This window comes from Erinaceus europaeus, chromosome 13, assembly GCF_950295315.1.
Source record: "Erinaceus europaeus chromosome 13, mEriEur2.1, whole genome shotgun sequence".
Taxonomy (NCBI): domain Eukaryota; kingdom Metazoa; phylum Chordata; class Mammalia; order Eulipotyphla; family Erinaceidae; genus Erinaceus; species Erinaceus europaeus.
The window spans coordinates 55,887,607-55,903,570 of NC_080174.1; the positions used below are offsets into that span (position 1 = coordinate 55,887,607).

At 37.6% G+C, this 15,964-nt stretch overlaps 1 protein-coding gene across 2 annotated transcripts in view; it reads right to left on the minus strand.

The window, feature by feature from the left end:
* The window catches only part of ELAVL4 (ELAV like RNA binding protein 4), a 164,852-nt gene that overhangs the window by 105,738 nt on the left and 43,150 nt on the right, over positions 1–15,964 (minus strand). The window lies entirely within an intron of this gene.

Sequence of the window (15,964 nt, forward strand, 5' to 3'; positions counted from 1 at the left end):
GTTAAGCATCATATATAAGCACAAAAGCAAACTAATCACTTATTTGTACTCAGTGTTGTTCTTTTTTCCTACAATCTGCCTCAAAGTAGAATATTTCTGTCATATACTATTTTGGATGTATTGCTAACTTGGCATTTCCTTTTTGCAATTCTATTCCAATTAATCTGTTCCTCTATCAGGAATAAATACAGTGTCCCAACGTGGAAGTCCCAAGCTATGGGAGATGTTAAAAGGATAGAGAACCACCTGGACAAAAAAAAAAAAAAAAGGAATCACATCACTTATATTGTTACATGAACTATTTTAAAGGGGGATTGTAGTATTTACGGACCTTGTACTCTATTTTCTCTAGTTACCTAAAAAAGAAATCAACATACCCAAGCACCTGGATTTTGTTTTCTTGTCTGGGAAAAATTGAAGCCCTGGAACTTCCACATCCTACTGCAAACACTGATTGTGACTCTAGTATATGTTTTCAGCTCATCGAGGCAACATTTAGCTACACACAACAGTGACTGTCTCCTTCATCTTTAAGTCAAGGGGGCACCACTTTATACCATTTAACCTCCTTGCATATATTAAGTTTCAAGTGACAATTTTTAACTGGGGAGTGAGAAGGAGGAGTTGCTCTCATCAAATTCTGGTTGTACAAAATAAGCTAATTTGTACACTCACCATATGTCTTAAACACTAATTAAAAATGTCACTTTCTTCAAACATTAAAATGTAATCAGCCTAGTAAATAAAATATTCTTGAATTTTCTTGCCTTGGTGATAATTTAAAGAGTGTTTATCTGAAGGTAATCTCTCTATTTTGATTACCAAGAAAGGCTTTTGATTTGGAAAAGGGAAAAAAGGAACTACCAGAGGCTAGGGGAATAAGAAGAGAAAACTACCACTGTATGAAACTGCACAAAGGAAAATAAGATGAAGCCGGTTTTTAAGGACCCATAGTCTTGTTACCTTAAGGCAAATCCAGCCAATCAATACCATCCATTGATGACCTATCATCTGCCATGCTGCCCAGTGATGTGACTAAACAGACCTGTTCCATATGACCGTAGCAAGCTCATTTTCAGTCAGTTAGGGCAGTTCCAGACATTCACGTGGAATAGCACAAAACTCCAAGTCAGAGTGAACCTTGCTTTTCACACTACATCTGCAAGCATAGGGGCAAACCTTTTCCTTCTGTTCTGGGTGTCTGGATTACCTCTTGTTGTCCCTCAATTGAATTAGTAAAATGGGGGTGGGAAGGTGGAATGAACACACACATACACACACACACACACACACACACACACACACACACATACACACACACTTTATGGCCTTCCTTCAGCGTTGTTCAGAGATGAGGAATTCTTTGTGCTCTGTCCTAATGTGATTATGACACACCATTTAAATAACATCATCAGTGACTGTGAACTGACATTTTTCTGTGGTTGTATGTCTTTTAATCCTTTCCCTTTTCCCATGACAAGTGAACCTAAACTGCTAGATTTTCTTCCTTTAGTGAAAATACAATCAGTATGCACAGACTATAGTACATTATATTTAAGAATTTTTGATAAAATGTAAATCCTAATTTTCCTTGATGAATTGTGTTGTTGGTTTTGTTTGAAAAAAAAAAAGTAATCAAGGGCTGGATGGTGGTGCAATGGATTGGGCACATAAGGTACCATGCAATAGGACTCTGGTTCAAACCCCTTACTTCTCCCCCATTGCCCCGCAGGGGAGGATTTTACGAGTTATGAGGTGATGTTGCAGGTGTCTCTCCTTTTCTTGTCCCCTCCCAATTTCTCTTTGTCCTATCAAATAAAAAGAAAAGGAAAAGAAAAAACGGCCACTAGGAGCAATGGATTTGTTGTGCAGGCACTGAGCCCCAGCAGTAACCATGGTGGCAATAAAAATAATAATATTAATCAAGTACTGGCAAGATAACTCACCTGGATCGTGCACCTGCTTTGTCATGCACACAACTCGGGTTTGAACCACTGGGGGAAGCTTTGATGCTGTGATGTCTTTTTCTCTTTCTCTATCTCTGTTTTTCCTTCTACCTGAAAAAAGTCAGTCTGAAGCAGCAAAACTCTAGTGATGATGACACACACATGCAAATAAAACAGTAAATCAAATTTTATAGCAAAATGAAAATACCAGACAGGCAAGAAAATGCACCAGACTGACATAGAGACTACAGGAAAGATCAGAAATTCATTGTCAATGTTCTCTTAGAGATGTGTGACACAACCATATAATGTCTTTCTATTTCTCAAGTGGATTCATCTAATGTGGTCTATGGGAAAGAGAATAATGTTGCTGTATAGGAGAAGGATGTGGCAAACATAAATTGCCAAGAGTTCATCTATGCAGGCAAACTAATCTAAAGGTCCAGTCATATTTGATGTCCCTATGTTTTTAACATATTCCTAACAGTTACGCTAGAACACAGCTGAAAACAGGCTTCTTTCTAGAGTCAATGTAGAATCAAATGTGCCTTTAACAAATATACATATATATATATATATTCTGCCATGGTTATTATTTAGGCTTGATTCCTGCATGATGAATATACTGCTCCCAGTCGTCACTTAATTTTCCCCCATTTATTTTCTTTGATAGGACAGAGAGAAACAGAGAAAGGAGGGGGATATATAAAGGGAGAGAGAAAGAAAAATTCTGCAGTATTGCTTTACTGCTAGTGAAGTTTGCCCCCAGCAGCTGGAGACCAAGGGCTTGAACCCATGTCTTTATGCATGGTAAGTTGTGTGCTCTACTGGGTGTGTCTTTTAACAATACTCTTACAGAACTTGGGTACTAATCTGGGAAAGAAAATTTGAAGGACAAAAATTTTTTTCATTACAATTTATATGAGCTTTATCTAACAATTTTAATAAAGAAACAAATAATAAGCCCAAATATAAATATTTACAAATCAAAGTAATCTGAGCAGATAGTGAATGGTATACTTATTCATATCATTAAAGGATACAGACTTATCCAAATTAATATAGTTTTTAAATATATAGAAAAATTGGGGGGCCAGGAGGTGGCATACCTGGTTAAATAAACATGCTACAATGTGCCAAGCCCTCAGTTCCCATCTGCAGGGGGAAGCATCAGAAAAGGTAAAGCAGTGCTGCAGGTGTGTCTCTTTTTCTCTCCCTCTTTACCTCCCCCTTCCCTCTCAATTTATCTCTGTCTCTATTCAACAAATACACATAATAAAATATTTTTTAAATTTTTAGTATTTTAAAAAGATTTTAAATGAGGGGAACAACTTCATTAAATTTTTATTAGTGATTTAATAGTGGCTTAATGCACTCACCAACACATTTCTGTGCCCTCACCATAACAATGACGATCACATCGTTCTCACAAAGTCTTAGAGATAGTTTAAATAGTTTTTAAAAATAATTTGAAAGAGTTTGTAAAATTCTGGAATCACATACAGTTCTTCAACTACAAATAAAAATAGATATTTTGCAAAATACAAGAAAGGTAATTTATAGGAAAAAAAAAAAAAGAAAGAAGGGAAGAGGGCAGAGAAGGAAAAGGGAACAGGTCAATGGGTAGGTTATCAGGAGAAGAAATTAAAAAACAGGACTTATAAAACATGAATAAATATGGCTGTCTTGCCAGGCCTGGGATGCCACCCTCTAGCTCCAATACTCAGGTGAGACCTTTCCTAGTTCATAGGACTCCTTAGTTCCATTTAGGGTGGCACACCTCCTAACAAAGTTATAGAAACTACATGTAGACCAGGGCCAAGGAGATAGGGCACACATGCACTTGTATCCATAATTAGGGGAAAATATATACCTTAAAGCAAAAGTGCGCAATAGTTCACAGTGACTCAATAAGTGCAGCAAGCAAGTAGATCTAAAAAAGACACCATAAAGTACTTAATCAAATAGTTTCTACTTAGACTTAGATACCCTCCTCACCTACTTCCTATTTCACTTCTTTAATCACTCTAAGTCTAACCCTGTCAGATAAAGTAAGGACTACAAAAGCTGGATAAGGGCAAGAGACGAGCACACTTTAATGATGGCTCTTTTGGTAACTATCAGGCCACCCTATCATCCAGGGCCCTAGTCAGGAAATCCTGGGATTCCCACATAGATATGATGGGCCTATATTTCTAACAGATCCCTTTCTCCACTGTCATTGGTCAGGTCATCTCCATTAGGAACAACATAGTGGAACCTCTTGTAGGCCTCTACAGAACTTTGCCCTCAATGTAGAACAAAAGTGCATGTTAGCTATAAAGCTCGGGCAAAAATTAGTAATGTCCCCCTTGAAATATACCTAAAACAGGCTTCCTAGGTTCTTCCAACATGAAAACCCAAAATCTCACCTGCTATATTCTTACCTTAGTTCCTTATTATTAAACAATTTATTCTGCTGTATAGCTTACTGCTTTTCAGCCACCAAGTTGCAGGTTCTATCATGATGCCATCCTCACTTACCTGGGCAGAGGACCTCACCAATGAGTCCTGGAACCCCACCTACCCAGAGCCCTACCCTACTAGGGACAGATAGAAACAGGCTGGGGGTATGGACTGACCTGCCAATGTCCTTATCCAGCAGAGAAGTAATTACAGAAGCCAGACTTCCCACCTTCTGTACCCCATAAAGATCTTTGGTCCATACTCCCAGAGGATAAACAATAGGGAAATTTCCAGTAGAGGAGATAGGATGTGGAATTCTGGTGGTGGGAACTGTGTGGAATTGCACCTCTCTTACCCCACAATCTTGTCGATCATTATTAAATCACGAATAAAAAATTGCTCTTTTTAAAAATATTTATTTATTCCTTTTCATTGCCCTTGTCGTCATTGTTGGATAGAACAGAGAGAAATGGAGAGAAGAGGGGAAGACAGAGAGGGGGAGAGAAAGATAGACACCTGCACACCTACTTCATTGCCTGTGAAGTGACTGCCCTGCAGGTGGGGAGCCAGGGGCTCGAACCGGGATCCTTATGCTGGTCCTTGTGCTTTGCACCACCTGCGCTTAACCCACTGCGCTACCGCTTGACTCCCAAATTGCTGTCTTTTATCAGAAATCTACTGTACACTGCATTAGGCATTTGACATGTATTATCTCATATAACATTATGGTAGTAACACTTATTACTACTTAAGTATACTTCTAGAAAGATGTTAACTTCATCAAAAAGAGCTCTCCTTCATCATGTCATACAAATGTTTTAGAAATATTTAGCAAATATTTTCTGAAAGTTTGAGGAAGATGATCAAGATTAAATGAGAAAGAAAAGCAACTGGGAGTCATGCGGTAGCACAGCGGGTTAAGCACACATGGCGCAAAGCATAAGGATCTCGGTTCGAGCCCCAGGATCCCCACCTGCAGGAGGTTCACTTCACAGGCAGTAAAGCAGGTCTGCAGGTATCTTTCTCTCCCCCTCTCTGTCTTCCCCTCCTTTCTCCATTTCTCTCTGTCCTATCCAACAACAATGACACTAATAACAACAATAATAACTACAATAAAACAAGGGCAACAAAAGGGAATAAATAAATAAATATTAAAAATAAAAAAGAAAAGCAACTATGGAAGACAAATAGCCAAAAGAACATTACTTTGTGATGTTCTTTTAAGTAAGTAAACTTTTAAAGCAAGAAAGAAAAATCTTAGAAGTCAAGATGATTATCTGATTTAGTCCTTAACCTACCTCCTGTAGCCTCTTTTAAACTTGGTAAACCTCCTTACTAGAGTAGTTGCTTAGAAAACTATTAATTGAATGAATTTCAGTGTCTTCAGTCTTTTATATCACAGAGCCTGGCTCTGGGAAGCACTGGGTTACAAGGAATGAATCAAGATCAATAATTCCACTCATCATCACCTTCAACACTACCCCAAGCTCTATTTTATTTGTTTCTACTAGGAATCACTGAATACCACCTTAGGGAAAAACAGTGTGCTAGGATACCTAAAACACAGCTTTTGACCTTTTCTATAAAAAAAGACAGTAATACTTCCCTTAAGATTTGTTGCCCAGATTAAAATAGATGTAAGATTAGTAAAGGTAGCATTCAAAATGTTAGCTGTTTTAAGTAATAGGAAGATTAAAGGGCGGTGGGGAGACTTGGATGAATTGCTACATGGCTATATGAGAGTTCCAATTGGTTGAGGAAAAAAACAGTTCAGAGACTCTCGAAACAATAAATAAGATCATAACTAAGAAAAGCTGAATAGTTTGTTCCAATTTTAATGAAAAATGTCTGCTGCAGATTAACATTTACTTAGTCTTCTAGGCAAAGTTCAGCACTAAATTATTATTCTTTTGCATGCACAATTCCATAACTTCCAGATCTACTTTTTCATTTTTTCTGTTCTAGATAGAGAACAGAGAGAAAACACGATAAAGAGGATGAGAGACATCATATCACTGCTTCACCATCCATGGAGATTTCTGGTGCCATGATGCTTTCATGTGGTACTAGGATTTGAACCTAGGGAATTGCCCACACTTGGTAAGGCACACACCGTACTAGGTAGGCAGTGTTAACACATTAGTGTTCAATGACTAACACTGGTGAAGAATAAAACACAAGTCAATAACCACCCTCAGGGAGTTTAGAACTTGGTTAAGAACTTGGAAAGGAGCTTTTTGGCTCTTCATACATACAATCCTTAAATATCGACAGCCTAAGTAAGAACTATAAAAATCATATTAATATGAAATGCTGAAGGAAAGTCAATGGTGAGAGTGAAGTGATGGGGAAAGAGTTCATGGGAAAAGCTAGAACGGAGACTAAGCTTAAAGACTTAAAGGTGTTGTCTAGGAAAATGCAGAATATTTCATGAAATAAAGAAGGTAGAGAAATATGAAGCAAGAGGATACTGGAAGCCAATCAATCTAATTAGACTTCCTTTGAAGTAATCTCTGAACGACTATATTTAAACTTTTTCTATTTTTAAAATATGTATTTATTTATACTTTATGTGAAAATGAAAGAAAGACTTGAGCTCTGGTTTTAGGTGGTCCCAGTAATTGAACCTGTGGCCTCTCAGGTCTCGGGCATGTAAATTTTATGTTCTAACAAGCTAAGCTATCACCCATGACTAACCTCTTTCATTTTCTAGTCATAGAGAAATATTATGATATGATAACTATAGCAGCATAGGCCTTTTATTCAGTAAGTGCTCTTTATAAAACAGAACAGGAAATTATAATAACTGAGCATTTAGAATGTGTCAAATATCATAACAGGTACTTTTGCCTATAAATCTCATTTAATCCCACAACACTGAATTTTCCTGTAAGGAAACTAAGGCTAGAGAATCTAAGTGATTTTTTTTTTTCTCAAGCTCACATAGCAGTAAGAGATAAATTAAGTTTAAAATTTATTATAATCCAATATTAGTCCGTCCTCTCTATTCGCTATGAATACTAGCTTATATGGAAAATAATGGATCTAAACAAATTTAAGCTTTATTTCTGTGTTATTCTATGCTTAGAAACTGACATTCAGAATAATGCTGTTGACATATGCTGACAATTAAAGCAATAATTTTTTTTAAAACTATAGTCAAGGAGGTGTGTCAGCAGTAGAGCACAGGAGTTGCATGTATGAGGCCATGAGTTCAAGTACTGGTTATGCACATTGAAGTATTGCTCTGGTCTCTAAATAAATGAATGCATGAATCAATCAATCAATTAGTCTGACTTGTATCTGCTACTTCTGTATTCTGCTACCAGGTGATGACAGAATCTTGGTGCTAAAAGACTTAATAAAGGTCACACTTTTTACCTGCTATTTTCTTGTGTGTGCTCTACTACTGCCAACCCCATCTTCAGACGTGGAGGAAAATGTACCCGATTTTAAGTGAAATTAACTTTTAGAACTTTAAGATACTGTATGATCTTTTCAAATACTTCCCAAATTTTATTATAAAATATTTAATTGGGTGGAATTCTAACTTTGACAATTTCCAAGCAAAATTCTATTACATAATGTAGTCAAAGAAGTACAACTCTCTCTGTTATTTTTTTTCCCCTTTTCTTTTGGTTACCTTCTTACTTCACTGTAATGCTTCAGGGTAGAAAGTATACCTATTACTTGCCTTATTCTATTAGTATGTACAATATAAGTACCTGGAACATATTAGAAACTGAATAGAAGATGACAAATATTTGATTTCAAATATTTTTTAGAAAATGTCTTAACGAAATACCTAAGACATTAGTTCTTTGTTTGCTAATATGCAATTTTACTTATCAAGTTATATTTAATGTTGAGTTATTATAAAAAGGCCTTTCTTAGGTTAGATTGATGGAGTAAACAGTTAATTGTATTTTTATACTTTTTTCAAGTTTAAGAGCTACTCTCTGCCCTAATCCAGCTTTCTAGCCCTATTCTCAACTCTGATACCATCTTCCCAGACAATATTTTTAGTTTACCTCCATGTTAGTTATTAAGCTCAGGCAAAAATTACTAAAGTCCTGGGCCCCTTGGAGCATATCTAAAATAGACTTCCTAGCTTCTTTCCACCCTAAAATCATTAATTTATCTGTTCTATTCCTACTTGTTGGTTCCTGTTTATTAAACATTGTTTTCTACTTTTTAAAAAATTATCTTTATTTGGATAGAAACATCCAGAAATTGAGAGGGAAGGGGTGATAGAGAGGGAGAGAGACAGAGAGACACCTGCAGCCCTGCTTCACCACTTGTGAAGCTTTCCCCCTGCAGGTGGGGGCTGGAGGCTTGAACCCAGGTCCTTGCGCACTGTAACATGTGCGCTCAACCAGGTACGCCACCACCTGGCCCTTTTTTTAAAAACATTTTGTCCTGCTTTATATCTTACCACCTGTCAGTCACCAAGTTGCAGATGCTAAAGATTTCATCCTGACTTCCCTGAGCAAATGACCTCACCAATGTGTCCTGAAGCCTCATCTTTCCAGAGAACTACCCCACTAGGGAAAGAGAGAAAAAGGCTTGGAGGTATGGATCGACCTGCCAACATCTATGTCCAGCAGAGAAGCAATTACAGAAGCCAGAGCTCTCATCTTCTGCACCCCATAAAGAATTTTAGTCCATACCCCAAGAGGGGGGAAAATGTTAGGGGAAGATGACCAGAAGGCTCTGAACTCCAATTCCATTAGAACCCAGGGATAGAAGAGGAAAAAAGGAAGGACATTCAAATGTAGTAATAGGTATAGGTGTGACTTAAGAAGAGAAGGCAAAACCATAGAAAAAAAAGAGCAAATACATATAAATATAGATATAGAGATAATAGTCAACTCATATCTGTGACCTTGGGAGAACTACTGCTGTTTCCAATGGGGTCACAGAACTCTGGTAGTGGGAACGGTGTGGAATTATACGCCTGTTATCACAGTTTTGTAAATCAATATTAAATCACTAAATTTTTTTTTAAATTAAAGCCCTTTCCTGAAGTTAGTCATTGTCAGAGCATTACTCTCACAGTCAGGCACTTCCTTTTGCCTTGGTTAGAGACCAAGGGACACTCTACATGCATCATTATATAATAATAAGCCCTTACCTGCTCAGTAGCTTAGTTTACCTTTTCAACTCTTTATACTCAAGAAAGTTACTTTCTCTATGGGACGTAAAGAAAAAGTGTGAAAAATAAGAGATCCATGCTATATAACTGTTAGAACAAAGCAGCTTTACACTTGACCCTTTTCCATTCTTCTCTTCTCTGACTCTGGAGGTAGGGGAATGATTTAACTACTTTTAAGTTGAAGAGTAAAGTTACACATTAGTGCTGAGTAGCTCATTTCCCTTAGCAACTCCTTAGCAACAGCAGCTTCAAGTTCAAAATACCTCCTTGAAAAGTATCACATCTTTAACGAAGATGAGTATTTTTTAACTGTAAGATTTTTGAACAGGAGTTTTAACATTACAACCCCCAAAGCTTTACAAGCTACACATACTTATTTCATTCTATTCTTATAATATTATGTGATACCTGGAATGATCCTAAACTCCTGAGAAATTTCAGTCCTTGGAAAGAATCTGCTTCTACTCTTAAATTATTCATGAATATGTAACTTTTAATGTACCAAATCACTACTAAGCCTATATTATTATAGAAGTCATACTTAAATTCCTTTAAGAGTTACTGTTATTTGATCTGTATTCAGTTTGCTCCCTCACTGAGAAAATCAATAACTAAAATCATTATTTTTTTTCTTTCTCCAGGGTTGTTGCTGGGTCTTGGTGCCTATACTCCATTGCTTGTGGCAGCCATTTTTTTCCTTTTTCCTCTCTCTATTTTAGTTGATAAAAAAGAGAGAAATTGAGAGGGGAAGGGAAGATAGAGAGGGGGAGAGAAAGACAGACACCTGCAGGCCTGCCTCACTGCATGTGAGGAGTCCCCTCTGCAGGTGGGGAGTAGGATTTCAAACCTGGGTCTTTGCACAGGTCCTAGCTCATGATGCTCTATGTGTGTTTAACCAGGTGCACCACCAGATTATAGTTTTTTTTTTAAACCTACATATAACTTTAGGTTCTGTGGAAAGTTTACAGAAAACTTAAAGAAGAATTATATAAATCATTTTAGAATATAAAAAACTTGACTTCAAAATGGCACTTACCGATTTTATTATTCAAAGACTACTTGTCTAGTTCTACTAATCATAAATTCTACCATGGTATAATAAAAAAAATCATCACATTTGTCTGTTTTTACAATGACAATAAGATAAATGAGAATGCCCATAAAAGGCTTTTGTAAACTTAAAAAACTCTAGGGATGGGGCCTGAAGAGACAGCATAGTGTTTATACAAAAGAGTTTCATGCCTGAGATTGAGATCCCAGGTTCAACGGTCAGCATCATCATAAATCAGAGGTGAGCAGTGCTGTGGTGTCTGCTTATCTCCTATCTATCTATCTATCATTTATCTATCATCTACCTATCACCTATCTATCTTTTTATATGTATCTGTCATTAAAATAAATAAAAGTATCTTTAAAAGAAAATAAATATTTAAAAATCTAGGATGTAAAGTGTGAGTGTCATCTATGTGATACACACCATAAAACTTTCATCATGTTCAAGAATTTTGAAACTTTTTTCATCTTAAAGGTTGCATACTCAGATAATATACAAACTCTTGAAATGTTTGTGTTGTGTGTTAGTACATAGGTACATGGAAGAAAAACACACAAGAGTTTATAATTTCAATGGACTTCACTGTTAAAATTTTATTATCAAGCAAGACCAATCTACGCATGTCTAAGACATGAATAGTTAAAACATAGATAGGGTATTACTGAAGAATTTGCCTAGAATCGTGATCCTTACACACAGTAGGTCATCATTGTGTGTTTGTGAAAGTAAATGCTTCTTTATTTCATAAGAGAAAATACAAAGATGAATCAGTAAAACTCAAGGTCTCTTCCATCTCCAATTCTAGTACTTTTATGACCTTATACAAATCATTTCTCTTTTTTGGACTAGAATGTTCTTGAGTAAATGTAAAATGAAAGTAAATGGTTTCTGAAGTTTCTGTGAGATCTAATGTATCAGAGTCTATACTAAGTTTTCACTAGTAAACAAAAATTTCAACAAGATTAACTCATACTTTCAATGGATATTATAGCACAAAAAGGTTGTGAAGATCACTTGGAACTTCCACTGGGAATGCCTTTATTAGCTCTTTTGTGGCTCTATGTCCTTACCCTCTATATAAACTAGCAATGATAAGGACTACCCCATTCTCCAAAGGGAGGCTGGGTCATTTGTCTCTGCCACTTGAGGAAGACTGATTCTATAATGAGTGCAGCCTAGAATGTCCCCAACTGTGACTAAAACTGTGACCTCAGACTGATAAGGACTCCCAGGCTATACAGATTCCTGTGCTAGATACTAATATACATGGGCCCCAGGTCAGATTGAGTTGGTAAATAGGTAATTGTATTTATATTTCCCAAGTTTGGAAGCCACTCTCTGCCCTAACATAGCTGTCAAGTTCCATTCTCCACTCTGACACCATCCTCCTAGACAATATTTCTACTATACTGTCATGTTAGCATTAAGCTCAAACAAAGATAACTAAAGTCCTGGGCTCCTAGGAACATACCTAAAAATAGGCTCTCTAGCTCCTTTTCACTCTATGGTCCGTACTCTCAATGGCTCTAATCCTACATTTTAGTTCCTGTTTACTAAACATTCTGTCCTGTTTTATATCTTTACTGTCTTTCAGCCACCACATTTCAAATGCTCCTATGATCCCATACTGACCTCCCTAGGAAGATGAGGTTCCGTAATAGGAAAAGATAGAGACAAGTTGCTGGTATGAACTGACCTGCAGAGAAGCAATTACAGAAGCTAGAACTTCTTCCTTCTTCACCCCCAAAAGAATTTTGGCCCCTACTCCCACATGAAGGAAATGTTGGCAAAAGATAACCAGAGGTAACTGAACCCCAATTTCACCAGAACTCAAATGTTACTTGGAATCTTTGCGCTCAAGCAGGTGCACCACCACCCAGTCCCTATAGCTAGATTTTTTGAGTCAGACCCAAAACAGAAACTTTAGATGTCACCATGGGACCAGGAAAGACCACAAGTATTACAAAATATCATCCATTTCTGTTAGAACAGTAATACAACCAGAGTACACCTTGGGTTTCATAGCTCTCCAAAACCACTTTCCAAATATGTTAGAATTTTCTTATACAACTCATGTTTCCTTGAGCTTCTATGTACTGGCACAAGCTGGTCCTTGGTCTGAGATATTCCTTGCTTTTTTCAGGTCTGGAAGACATTAAGCAGCATCCTAGACATTCCCAAAGAATTAACCATGCTTTTGCTGTGTTCAGTACTGGTTCCCCTCCCACACATACCACTCATACCACTAAAACCCTACCTACACACTTAATCATATCCATCATTTATTTCTATGTATGCTTGCTTGCTACTTTTATCAAGCTTTGAACTCATTTGAGGGAAAGACACTCATTCATCAATTTTGGGTGGTGCCTTCATGGACATCAACAGACAGATGGAGTATATTGTAATGAGCTAGACTTCCTCTACCAGTTCTTGAAATAACAAGTAAGGGAAGCTGAGTGGTGGCACACCTGGCTGAGCTCACATGTTACCATGCACAAGGACCCAGCTTCAAGCCCCAGTCCCTCCATGCAGGGGAGAAGCTTCACAAGTGATGAAGCAGTACTACAGATGTCTCTTCTCTCTCTGTCTCTTTCTCTCTTCCTCCCCTCTCAATTTCTCTCTAACTATATCCAATAAATAGTTTTTATTTCTTTAAAGAAATAATAATTATCATCTGATATAATCTTGTGTGATCTGGTGAAAGAGTTTGGAGCTAAAGAGATTTGGATACTAAATATTGAATTCATATCTCACACAACTTAAGCAAATCAGTTAATCTCTCTGGGCTTTAAGTAGTTTCATCTATTAAGTGGGGAATAAGATGTGCTACCCCTATCTCATACAAAGAGAGTTGGAAGCTTTACATGAGATGCTAGAAGTGGGAATATTACTTCACTATAATGGGGGGGAGTGTAGGAAGGAAGGAAGTATCAACCACAGAAATAGTATCTGGAGATATGCTTAATAGAGGTAAATACTTTATTTCTTCCAAACTAGCAATTTGTTGTGTTTCTACAGGGCTGTTATCAGAAAACTAAGTGACACACCTCTGTACTAGAAGCTTCTAGCATGAGTTTCTTTTTTCTCTTGCTAGGGAGGATAAAGAGATTTATGTCCTCTTCATGGGTCTAGATTTCAATTCTTGGGGTCTAAACATTTTTGATGGCCTAAACTAATTTCGGCCACCATCAAAAGAGAGTGGAAAAATCCCCACCACATCTGCCTTGTCAGGGGGAGGAGTAAAGAACTTTCTAAATAGCCTCATTATTGGTCCCAGCTGAATTCTGCTCCTGTTCCAAAAGCATTTTAGTAAGATGCTGCCAGCATCAAAAGCAGATCCACTTACGGTTTCCTGTAAGCATATCTGCAATGGCAGAAGGTGGCGGGCAGCCAGGTGTGAGTGTGCATGCTAAAAATCTCCAATACATCAAGCTGGAAGAACAATTTATGAAATGGAATTCAACATTCTGTTTCTACTCCAAAAATTCAGTTTAAGGAACCGGAAATTTGGCCGTGTAACTCAGCTCCAATTCTCTGTACTGAGTCAGAGAATCTGAGAGAGAGAAATCTAATTTGCATTCTTCTAGATTGGCTGTCCTGAGGGCATTCCAAACAAAGACAACTGGACTTTACACACACACACACACACACACACACACACACACACACACACACACACACATAGAGAGAGAGAGAAACTCATTCACCATCATTCCAATGATTTGCCCAATTTATGGTAAGCTCTGATCATGGAGCAAGTAAGCTCTTATCAAGTGCCACACACCCACCAACTCCTATTTCATCTTCTGCTTGGCCACACAGACAGACTACAGTTGGGTCAAATAACTGAGTTCTGGGTGGAAGTGATTATTTTTAAGTCTGTCACCTTTGTTATGACATTCTCTTCTTTCCTCATCTACCAAGTGTTTATGGATGGTGCAAGGGAGAACTCTGAGGTCCCTTAACGGAGAACAGAGCCACTAGAACATGTGGGGTGGTTGTGACTTGAGCCTCTTCTGACTATGTGGAGCACACTCTCCTGCAGACCCAAGTTGAACTGTGATCTGAGAAAGAAAGTAACCTTCATTTCTGAGATTTGAGGGTTGTGCGCTAGAGTAAGTCACATATTCTGAAAAATACAGACTATTTGACTTTTTTTTCAAGTGGTAATTTTAGACTAAATGTCTGGAAGTTTTCTCTACCACCATCATTTTTATAAACCTCAGTGGCATGTTTTATGAAGAGCATTATAGTGGTACTCTGCTTACTACTAGTTTCTGAAAAGTTAAATGTAGTACAAAAAGATAAGGAGAAGTGGTATGTGAAGAGAAAGGAGGAAGGGAAGCACACATTTTTTTTTCCAACACTAGTCTACTTAAATATGTGTGTGTTTCATTTATCCTTTGTAATAACCACACTAAATAGGTAGAATCATCACTATTTTAAACAGGAGGATATAGAGACAGGTGGATTTGATGTACATAACCTCTGACTACGCCTGCCTGGTCTCTGCCATTTCCCACTGATCTTAGCAGCAGTAACTGCTACCTAGGGACAGACCATGTCACAGCCTCCACCTGCCTTTCTTATGCCCAAACACCAACCTCAGAATCCCTTTGCTATATGTTCCAACCAGGGATCCCAAAGGCCAAATTTGTACATGACTCTTAAAACCACCAGCTGAATCCCTCAGCCACTGAATTTCTCTATTTGGCTGTTCTATTGCAAGTGGTTTTAACAAGTAGCTATATTCTCCTGCATCTGGCCCTATCTTTCCTATCCTTGGTGGTTTCCACTTAGAAAATCCACCCCCAGCCCATTCTAACTACAGAAAGGGCAAGAATTTTTTTTTTTTTTTAATCAGCACTTGAGAGGTCAACATTAAGCTAAAATTTAGATAAACATATTACAAGCCTGGTAGTAGAAACTATGGATATTTGTAATCTGAAAAAAAATAACTAAAATAATAAAAATATAACTTAAATTAGCTTTTTGTTTTTGCCTCCAGGGTCATCACTGGTGCTTGGTGCCTACAATATGAATCACTGCTCCTAACCGAAATCCTTATGCCAGCCCTTGTGCTTGGCGCCATGTGTGCTTAACTTGCTGTGCTAACTACTGCCTGGCCCCTGCAAAAATTTTTAAAATCTGTACTATGTGTCCTCCTCTTCTCTGCTTTCATAGCCTCTTCTGCTTCCTTTCCACTAATACAGTACATGGATACACAATGATCTGTTTATGGATCTCTCTTTCCACTACATTGAGTGCCCTGTAAGGCCAGAGACCATGTCTTACTCTTCTCTTTATTCCAATGTCTGGCAGTATGCCAGATAATTCTTGGGGATCTGGCTCATATCAGGA